The sequence below is a fragment of the Schistocerca gregaria genome, chromosome X (assembly GCF_023897955.1).
Source record: "Schistocerca gregaria isolate iqSchGreg1 chromosome X, iqSchGreg1.2, whole genome shotgun sequence".
Classification (NCBI taxonomy): domain Eukaryota; kingdom Metazoa; phylum Arthropoda; class Insecta; order Orthoptera; family Acrididae; genus Schistocerca; species Schistocerca gregaria.
The window spans coordinates 823,165,391-823,176,473 of NC_064931.1; the positions used below are offsets into that span (position 1 = coordinate 823,165,391).

The 11,083-nt window shown below is 43.1% G+C and overlaps 1 non-coding gene across 1 annotated transcript; it reads left to right on the forward strand.

Moving 5' to 3' along the window:
- Positions 1-10,760: 10,760 nt before the first annotated feature.
- On the forward strand, positions 10,761-10,833 carry Trnaa-cgc (transfer RNA alanine (anticodon CGC)). Its single transcript has one exon. It is a non-coding gene; the product is annotated as a tRNA-Ala (tRNA).
- The last annotated feature ends 250 nt before the right edge of the window (positions 10,834-11,083 follow it).

The window sequence follows — 11,083 nt, forward strand, 5'->3', positions numbered from 1 at the left end:
CACGCGGTCTGCACGTCCAGCACGAACGCTGGTCCAACTGAGGCGCCAGGTGGAAATGGCATGGCAAGCCGTTCCACAGGACTACATCCAGCATCTCTACGATCGTCTCCATGGGAGAATAGCAGCCTGCATTGTTGCGAAAGGTGGATATACACTGTACTAGTGCCGACATTGTGCATGCTCTGTTGCCTGTGTCTATGTGCCTGTGGTTCTGTCAGTGTGATCATGTGATGTATCTGACCCCAGGAATGTGTCAATAAAGTTTCCCCTTCCTGGGACAATGAATTCACGGTGTTCTTATTTCAATTTCCAGGAGTGTATGTTCTCTGACTCGCTAAATATCCCAGAAATTTCTACTTCATTTTTGAGCCAGCTCTCGGTCCCAACAATAATTAGAGCACGACATGCTTCCTGAAGAGCAGTAAATTCTGGAACTTTGTTACGAATATTTGGACAATTTACTGACAAAAATTTTGACAGATGAAGTGCTTTTACTGTGAAGGTGATCTGATTTCCCTTTCTGCATACCGACTGGCAGCGTTCAGCAGGTTATGTGAAACTACCACCTAGGCTAAAAGACACTCATGTGCATTCCACAAGTACTCTGTTTCCCGAGTAGCTGCTTCCTCTATGTAGTGCACCCCTTACCTTTCAAGGGGAGTCCTACAAACCCCCACCTGATAACACAGGTCTAGATATCTGTAGCCAAGATTGCCTTGCCACAAGGTGGACGAATCTTTGGCTGAGACCCTCCACTCGGTTCTAAACCAAAGGACCCCGATCAACTCTGGGAACAATGCTGCAAACTACGAGCTCTGCTTGCATCCTGCGCACGAGGCCAAAAGTCTTCACTTCTCAGCCAGACGCCCGTATGAACTGAGGGTGGCCTTAGAACACATGCCACACTCGTCTTTGGTACCGACATGAGCCACAACTTGCAGACGACGACACCCTTCATGCTCGATAACCCCAGGCAAGGCCGTCTCCATATCCCCAATGAGGCGCCCGGCAGACATACCGAGTTCACATTGGCTTTCTTTCCAGCCTTGAACGCTGTCTTTCTAGGGGGATCTATAACGAGCCTCACATTAGATCTCCCAATAACCAACAAACCTCCGCCCACATGTGAGTGCTTGGACCCTTTTGAAGGGACGGCCACATATTCACTCAAAGGGCGAATAGGCGTGGCCAGATGGTCAGCCTCTTCATTGGCCTTCCACCGCAATCGATACGAACGCGTTACCACCAACCACTCGCCCTGCCGTGAGGGCAGATCTGCCGCACCGCGTACACTAGGAAGTGCCTCAGCAGCAGAGTCCATGGGCGAAGTAAGCGACACCTGGGGTGTCATATGAGACACGCCAGATTCTCTGCCGGCTTGGGGCAGCAGTTTGAAGGCGACTGACCGTAGCCAAAAACACATATAGCCCGACCCGCGCCAAGGATGCAGAGATGCCCGTGGTCCAGCGGCTATAAAGACCCGGACGAGACGTGAACCCGACACTTCGCCTGAAGATGGCAAGTAAGAAACTTGCTGAAACGTTGCAGAAGAACAACGCATTGACTCGGCTGTCAACCCGAGAAGAATTTATCACATATAGCTGTTCTCGAACTGCCAGCTACTCCTGCATTCGTACACAGCCTGCACACATTCTATCCATCCTAGCAAGACTGACTGAAGAAGTGAACTCTAAAAGCAGACAGAAACCTAGATATGCAACTTGCTACCCTCCTGACGTATCACCAACAGATGCTGATGTCCTAATGAGCTGTGTAGCTGGCTGTTCAGAAGAAATGAAAATTGCACCAATTACAGTTAAAAAAGTGACATTAAATATCTTAAATAGAAAAAAAACACGAAGTTTAAGAAATGAACTACCAGTAAAACACAGAAAAAGCTAAAATAACGCGACTGTCTGGAGACGTGAACAGGTGGCAGGAGAGGGCCTGATATATTCTTAACCTGGAGAAAGAACGGGCTGCCATTGTTCTACAGAAATTCAGTCATATCACGGCCTGGAATCTCATTGACTGGGGTATAATTGTGTTTGGTGATGCGTCCCTCTTCGAACTGAGCCCCAAAGACTAGCGAAGACGTGCCTGGAGATGTCCTAGACAGTGGTGGACCACCAACCAGGATGCCGTCCACCTTACTGCCCGACAACGAGGTATCGTGGTTCAGGGAGCTATTTCTTTTCATAGCAGGATCCCTTTGGTTGTCATTCGCTGCACTCTTCCGTCACAGCGGAATGTAGACGATACTCTAAGTCCGTTTTGTTGCCATTCGTGGCAAGCCATTCTGAGCATTATGGTAGGCCTCTCCAACCAGCACGGAGCGGGGTAGCGTAGTAGTTAGCACACTGGACTCGCCTTCCGAGGGACGACGGTTCAAATTTGCGTCCGGCCATCCTGATTTTGGTTTCCCGTGATTTTCCTAGATCGTTTAACGCAAATGCCGGGATAGTTCCTTCGAAAAGGCACGGCTACTTTCCCTCTCCATCTCTCCGTAATCCGAGAGCTTCTGCTCCGTCTCCAATGACCTCGTTCTCGGCTGGACATTAAACACTAATCTCCTCCTCCTTCTCCCTTCTTCCAACCAACTCGGGAGTTTGCCGATCTAACGCTCCAGTAGGACAGAATTCGGCGCGATATCCCTCCGGAGAACATTCAGCAACTCTGTCAGGCAATACAAAGCCGAATAACTACTTGCATAAGGGTCAGGGGTGTATCAACCCGTTATTGACTTGCTGAGTTTGTGAATCTCTTCCTCTTGAATAAATCATCCAGTTTTTCTGAGATTATAATCATTTCTTTGTCTGTACATTTACTTAACATCTACCGGTTTCCATCCCATTCGGATAATTCCTTCTTGCTGCGTCTTTTCTTTCTTTTCCGTTGGCTGGAAGGTTATTTATCCGTTACGTAGTCGTACATAGAAGTGAATTCTGAAGATTAGATGGGTAACTCGCATAACTGTATTGAATCTGACAGAAATGAAATGTATCGCACAACTTGCCTGGAAAAAAAATCCGTTGATAGAAAACATACGGAACAGTCAGTTTGTTGGGGATAAAAATCGTAGAGGGAGACGAATGGTTGACTGTAGTAATCACGTGCAAGTGGATGTGGACTGCAATATTTTTTTAGAGATGAAGGGAGTTGCACAGGATAGACTAGCCTGGAAGGATGCATCAAGCCAGTCTTCGGAGTGAAGACAACAACACTAACCAAAACAACAAGTAAAATCTGAAGTCAAGTTGAGCTTTATTGGCTGATAGTGGTACATATGTGGTCGACCCACGATAACTTTCACTTTCAAGCAATGTAGCTTGACTGTGTTATTTGTCTGTAGCTCATACCGTAATGCTACAAGCGAGGTTCTGCTTCTCTAAGATACTACATGCACGCAAATCGAGCTTCGATGGAGTACTGAGAGTAAGGGAAAACAAAAAAGACCACTGTGATTATCTTCGGAATATTTTTAGTGTTGTGAAATGTAGGGGTACCAGTACTTAATGTCTCTTCAAAGACGGCGGAGGAAAAACACAGGAATGGAAATTGGCCGAGTTCTTTACAATGATACCATCCTGAAATACAGCTTTTGTGTTTTTAAGAAACGACGGAGAGGGTAAATTTGGATAACCGGACGGAGATTTAAGCCAGACTCCTACTTATCCATTTTACCAAATCGCACGATTTTTCGTATTGTGGGACGGGAAGCAATTGTCGATGAATATTGACGTCTCTGATGTTCAATGCTTCGCCGAAGATGGGAAATACTGAACACACAGTTTTTATGCACTCGCCAGTGAGATCAAGTCACGATATTCACTGAATGCTGTTTGAACATTATTGTCGCGTCCTAATGACGTTTGACCGGGTGAGATGACGTGTCGTAAGGTCTGGTGTATCCGCGCCGCCAACAGTCGGGAAAAGATCTTTAAGTCGCAGTTCAATAGCGTCAATCAGCGGTAGTCCTGCATCCGTGAGCCACCGGACGGTTTGTAAACAGGAATAGTCATCCCTTCCACAAGGGTCGCAGGAAGCAGCACTTCCGGGGATAGTTCGCGACAGTTGCCCGTCCATCGGGTGGCTAATAAGTGTTGAAAAGTCCGGTAAAATTCCAACGGGCGGCCATCAAGATCCGGAGGCTTGTTGACAGCTCCTTTTCTAATGGCGTCGATCACTTCTTCTTCCGTAATTTCTTCCATCAAGGCCGCTTCCAGACTGACAGATTAAAGCTGTGTGCCGGACCGAGACTCGAAATTGGGACCTTTGCCTTTTGCGGGCAAGTGGTCTACCAACTGTGTACCCAAGCACGACTTACTACCAGTCCTCACAGCTTCACTTCTGCCAGTACGTCGTCTCCTACCTACGAAACTTCACAGGAGCTCTTACGCGAACCTTGCAGAACACTCCGCTGCAGAGTGAAAATCTCATTCTGGAATCATCCCCTAGGCTGTGGCATGTTTCCGCAATATCCTTTCTTCCAGGAGTGCTAGTTCTGCAAGGTTCGGAAAATAGCCCCTGTCAAGTTTGGAAAAGGTAGGAAACGAGGTACTGGCAGAACTGAAGCTATGAGTACGGGTCGTGAGTCGTACTTGGGTAGCTCAGCTGGTGGCCGGCACACAGTTTTAATCTGCCAGGAAGTTTCATATCAGCGCACACACCGCTGCAGGGTGAAAATCTCTTTCTGATTACAAATTACATTTTTTCATCCGTACGGATTTTAAGTTTCGCGGTAATGCTCATGTAACATGCTTCTCTGTTTAAAATATTAGTAGCTGTAGCTCGAGAATTTTTGAGAGTGGCATTGAGCTGCTTTGAGGTATTGATATTTGGGTTCTGAGCTTCACGTACCATAAGTACACAAAATTAAAACATCATATTGCCATGTGGTCTCCTTGTAAACCATAATGTGCGAGTATAGCAATGTTAATCCAAGCCGGCCGAAGTGGCCGAGCGGTTCTAGGCGCTCCAGTATGGAACCGCGCGACCACTAAGGTCGCAGGTTCGAATCCGGCCTCGGGCATGGATGCGTGTGATGTCCTTAGGTTAGTTAGGTTTAAGTAGTTCTAAGTTCTAGGGGCCTCAGACGTTAAGTCCCATAGTGCTCAGAGCCATTTGAACCATTTGTTAATCCAAAGAGTACTATTACACTTTTATTATGGAACGTAAAAATGTAAATTACTATATTAATGACCATAACTGACAGAATTACGACGAAAAAGTGTTAAAAGAAGCGAAAGTGTTACTAACTAGCAATTTTCCCCGGATTCTGAAGGGTAGCATGAGATCTCTAGGGCCGTAAGACTTGTGTGGCGTAGCGGTAGTAAATTACATACACAAACTTCTAATAATGAAAACCGTGTGAAAATTCATACTATAGTTCCTGAGATTAGCCTTCTTCACATACAGACAGAGAAAGGCTGCAAGGAGTTTTCAGTTATAAAATGTATAGATGCTCTTCAGTGGCGACCAATCTTATTCAGATGATATTTTTAAGCTAATAGTAGCGTTTCAGCTTTATACGAAACATACTTCAATAATTGCGATTCGTTTGTTTCATTTTAATGACAGTACACACTTTGATTTGATATAAATACTTGTCTTTCTTTAGTTTTCTTATCAGTGTTTGATACGGAACAGCTTGACATTATTTAGCCAACTGAGTCTGAACACATCTTAAGTTGCTCTATTCCTATTACTTACTATTTAAAAATAATTACTATTACTGCTCTTCTTGTTCGAACATCCCCAAACCCGTTCACCGGTAGATTTCACTTTCCCGTAAGTTTTTATGCAGTGAGTAACCTAACGTCTTTCACTATTGCATTACTTTTTCACCCTGTGTGTCTAACTGCACTTATTTTCTTACGCACGTAACTGGCGCTAGCTACAAGCTACCTAGCCCTAAGGTGACGTTGCCGGGCGCATCTGTTTGGCAGAAAACACGCTCTTCTGCTTGAACGGTAGGTTTAAGAATTCGGATAGGGGGTTCAGTGGAGCTTTTCTCGACCTTCTCTGAGTTCCAGATTTCGTGACTGGCCGTACTGCCACTCCATCACCGTTGCAAATTCGCAATTGCCGTATGAAACTAATCGCAAGGGGCCAATTTGTTAGCAAACTCCTTCATCACGATCTCACAGCCGTCACAACCCTTAGCCTTATCTATACGGGAATTTAAACACTTGATGTGGGTGGATTCGCAACACTTTTGTTGCCTCGTCGAGACCATTCCATACATTTCGATTGTGCAGGTCATCGAGGCATTCTAATTATTAACTAGAAATTTCCATTAGAAAGTTCTTTATTATTATACAGTTTGATTCATTATGGTATACGCACCAAGTAATACCCATCAATGTAGGACGTGTTCCCTTTATAACTCTTTTATGTACGTAGGGCAATAATGTTATTGGTTCTTATAAAATTAGCAATAGAACGATAGTGTTACTCCTGTGTAAGGATTTGAAATTGACCGTGATCGTGCGTGTTGGAAAGGTATTGGATTGTTTTCGTTTCTATAAATATTTCTATTCAAAGGAAGCAGTAGCAGATTAATCGGGAATGGAAGCAAGGTTCCGTTAGTAATAAAAAAAAACTATAATTACGTAAAAGTAAACAATCACCCCTTAATTACGCAAAGTTGTACAAAGTACTAGCACGGTTCATAACGAAAGTTACCTGTTGGCATCGACTCTTGTTGACAATGAAATTATGTGTTTTTGCGTAATAAGATACCAAGCAGTAGCGAAATTCATCAAGCAGTGTAGTTTGGCATGAACAACACAAAAGGAATATTAACCGTATTTGCAACAACACTTAGTATCTATATTTAAAGCAGAAAGTTAATGATTATTATAGACAAATAATTACTAATTCTAGGGCAATATTAATACGGACAAGAGGTTCCTTTATCACCTTAATTATTGGAAATTATTGTCCTTCAAATGGTTGTCAGGTAATGCCATTTCCTATTTCTATTATTATTTGTATTCTCAAGAAGCATTCACTTCCTTGTCCTATCTAGCTCAAATGCAACATGTGGTAACTGGATCTAGTAGTTTAAATGGTTATAGCCAGTTGCTTATTATAACAAACAAATATTAAAGCTGATAAGTGCACTTCATTAATGCTATAATTGTAATATGAAACTTAAATCTGACTCAGCATATAGCATGGGGACCCATAAAATAATTTGTCAGTTGACTCAGATGAAGGCTGAATATTTTAGTCACTACACAATATGAGAAACACTAGTAACTATATAAACATGAAATTATAAACGTGGTTTCTTCCGTAACTGCACAGCAATTAATCCTTATGCTGGCCCTTCAGGTCTACTAGCCAGTAACTAATATGAGTCCTGGCAGTTTTCGCATGTTCATATTAAATTTTGTTAAGGAAGGTAATTACTTTTCAGCTCACTGAAATAGTATACTCAGAAATATAGTATCACTTGGAATAGGACCCTTTGCAGGCAAATGACTAAGGACAAAATATTGGTTCTCAACACTAAGTTTAAAGAATACAAACTTATTATTGAAGAAGTAACCACATAACTGATCCAAACAAATATTCAGTACTCAACTGATAATTTGAGATGAAGGTGGCACCAGTGTCGATCTCTTGTCGCTGTTAAAAAAGGCAGAAAAAGTATCCATGTCTCTGTCTATGTAACAGGCTCTAAAAATTCTCGTCTTAGCGTCGTAGTAGAGAGCTAACCAAAGTATGCCATGAATTATAAGCCAAATTACTTCCACATCCGAGGTTATATTGTGTAATATTGCAGTTACTTCCACCTCGTTCAGTTTACAAGCTGCGAACGCTTTGCCTGCTAGCCACTAATTCTTGCCAAAAAGGAGCCTTGCAGTTTGACCGCCAAATCCACCTCTTCTATTCTCACGAAGCCAGTTCTGTTGCAGAGGTGCCTTCATCCATATTTTACATGATTAAAAACCTACATGCCCTATGCATGAACCAATATTAAAAGTAAATTTTTAACATTACCATTCTTTTACAGTACATTACCTTTGAAACTACATCCATGGATTAATTACACTAACATAAATTGACATAAATAATGGATAAATCATTTACATAAATGTTAAATCAAAGAGTTTGGTGATACAGAAGTCACATTACGTGAAAACAGACAAATAAGTTAGATAATACAAACATAGGTAGTATCAATAATAGTGTTACAAGGCCATAAATGAGCAAACTTACATTTCTAAGGTGATCACCTCCTGACCCCGAGCGGCCTTACAAACCATGCTGGACGAGCACAGCTTACGTGAAATAAACTCCTAACTCAATATTTTGAACGCTTCCTGCACGGAGTGGCCGAGCGGTTAGAGGCGTCATGTCACGGATTGTGCTGCCCCTCCCGCTGGAGGTTCGAGTCCTCCCTTGGGCATGGGTGTGAGTGTTGTTCTTACCGAAAGTTAGTTTAAGTTAGTTCAAGTAGTGCGTAAGTCTAGTCACCGACGACCACAGCAGTCCGGTCCCTTAGGAATTTACACACATTCGAACATTTGAACATTTTCAACGCTTCCTAAATATGTCCAGTCCTCTGTCCTATTCATGCACACTCTGGACTGCACATCACATATAAGAAATGCATCCCCCACCTTTAGACCTGAAAGGGAGGCCGTTGTTGTATCTTTATTGCCACAGTAGTGTCCTCGTCACCACTGTTGTGTCTTGTACCGTTGGAACCAAGGAAGAGGTTGTTGTTTGGTGGTGGGTGTCCTGTTTCTACAACACAACTACACACATGTATTAACAGGGTCTCATTTACTTGAACAGAAAGCTACTTATCTTTAAAAGAGTGCATGTGTTGTGGTACAAGCTCTTTCTTAATGCTAATAGTCCACATTGACCTCTGCTGGTGAAGCACAAGTCTTGCTATGCGACGAACGACAGACGCCAAACTGGCGTGTGAATTGGTCCGTCTGTGACTGAACTAGTGACTGTGACTGAGACTGAGGCCCTTCGGTCGGCGGAGGCGATCTAAATACTTGCAGTCTAGAGAGCGTTGGCAGCGTGTTACTAGCGAGTCTGTCTTTGGCCTCTCACCTGATAGGGGAGTTTGATTCAGCGCCTACTATCGATCTTCTTGCTACATCTTTGCCGACTGGTGTGTTGGCGACAGCTTAATCCATCACAAACATGATGTTTTGTGGCAACATCAGGCATGACTCATAAGTATATTTTTCAACTGGCTGAATGATGCATTCAATTAATAGTTGAAATTACAACTCTTTCATAGTTCTCTATGGGTGTTGGTGGGATGAAATTGAATATTTTTGTTACAGCAAACTGCTGTGGCCAGTGTTATTTGACTCTAATTTGTGACTGTGGTGAGTACTTTGCACGGTTGCTGTATCTGATTTGCTACAGATGAGTACGGAGAGGAAAGAAAGAATGAAGTGACGCAGCACATAAGCTGTGCCTTGCATAATATGCTTCATACGGGTACTATTATCATTATCTAATCTTGAGTGGACGGTAAAACGGTATGCATATGACAGCATGCGGTACGAATATGTTCCAAAACGCCATGCATAAAAACGGGATTTTTCCAAGGGTCATACCTCGGGTTCCACTGGTGATGGAAATGTAGGGTCAAGTGTTTCAGGTAGCCTTTGGGATAGGGACCACCAGAAGGGTCGTCTTACTATAACCATCCTACAGTAAAGGGTCAAATTTTGAATATTACACACTCCATCTAGCTTGGCAAATGGAGGAAACCGGTCGGTTCTTGCTGCGTTAGATATGATAAACGGTGCTCTTTAAGGGGCTTATGGAGGCACCAATTAGTTCATTGGTGGTTCCTGAGAAAACCAGGAAAAAATGTTTTCACCATATTTATCGGCGTCAGCAGCGGATGTCTAAATAACTAACCCAAGAAAATTGCTCAAAGTTTAATGGTCTATTCTCTATGAATTTATCTAGAAGTAACATCTACCCGTTTCGATAATATTTATCCGTTACCGAGAAACATCCCAAGAACTTGCTTTTGAGTAACAAAACCGAACCGCAGATTCCAAGACGGTTATGCACAGCAAATGGCTGAAATTTTCAAGAGATATTCCTAAGACCCCGATCTGAAATAACATTGAAATTTTCTTGATATCTTTATGCGTTCCAAGATACTGAAGTTGAAAGTCACCGTTTTCGTGTTTTCGTACAACGAAAAAGACATGTATAACCGGTGCGAGGCGAAAACGTAGTTTATGAAGTGACGTATCACAGAGAAATGTGGTGTAAAGTGTCACTGTTATCGTAAGGAGTGTTCTGGGAACGTCATGTTGTATTAATAAAGAACGTGAAAACTTTTTTTGCACATAAAATTAACAAAATTTTAATAACCCATAAAGTTCTTTTCATATGAGAGACATGCGAAACTGTAGCAGGGAAAATGCCCCTATCGGAGCACAAAAAGGTGAAAATGCTCTTGCTTAAAAGACCCTGACTGGAAAATTGCGTACCAGATACCTTCCTTAGCGCCTTTAAAAATTTTCCCAAAATTTTGGCTTGCTAATATACACTACTGGCCATTAAAATTGCTACACCAAGAAGAAATGCAGATGATAAACGGATATTCATTGGACAAATATATTGTACTAGAACTGACATGTGATTACATTTTCACGCAATTTGGGTGCATAGATCCTGAGAAATCAGTACCCAGAACAGCCACCTCTGGCCGTAATAACGGCCTTGATACGCCTGGGCATTGGGTCAGACCGAGCGAGGTGGTGCAGTGGTTAGCACACTGGACTCGCATTCGGGAGGACGACGGTTCAATCCCGTCTCCGGCCGTCCTGATTTAGGTTTTCCGTGATTTCCCTAGATCGCTTCAGGCAAATGCCAAGATGGTTCCTTTGAAAGGGCCGGCCAATTTCCTTCCCCATCAATCCCTCACCCGAGCTTGCGCTCCGTCTCTAATGACCTCGTTGTCGACATGACGTTAAACACTAATCTCCTCCTCCTCCATTGCGTCAGAGCTTGAATGGCTCTGCCCATGCAGCTTCAACACGATACCACAGTTCATCAAGAGTAGTGACTGGCG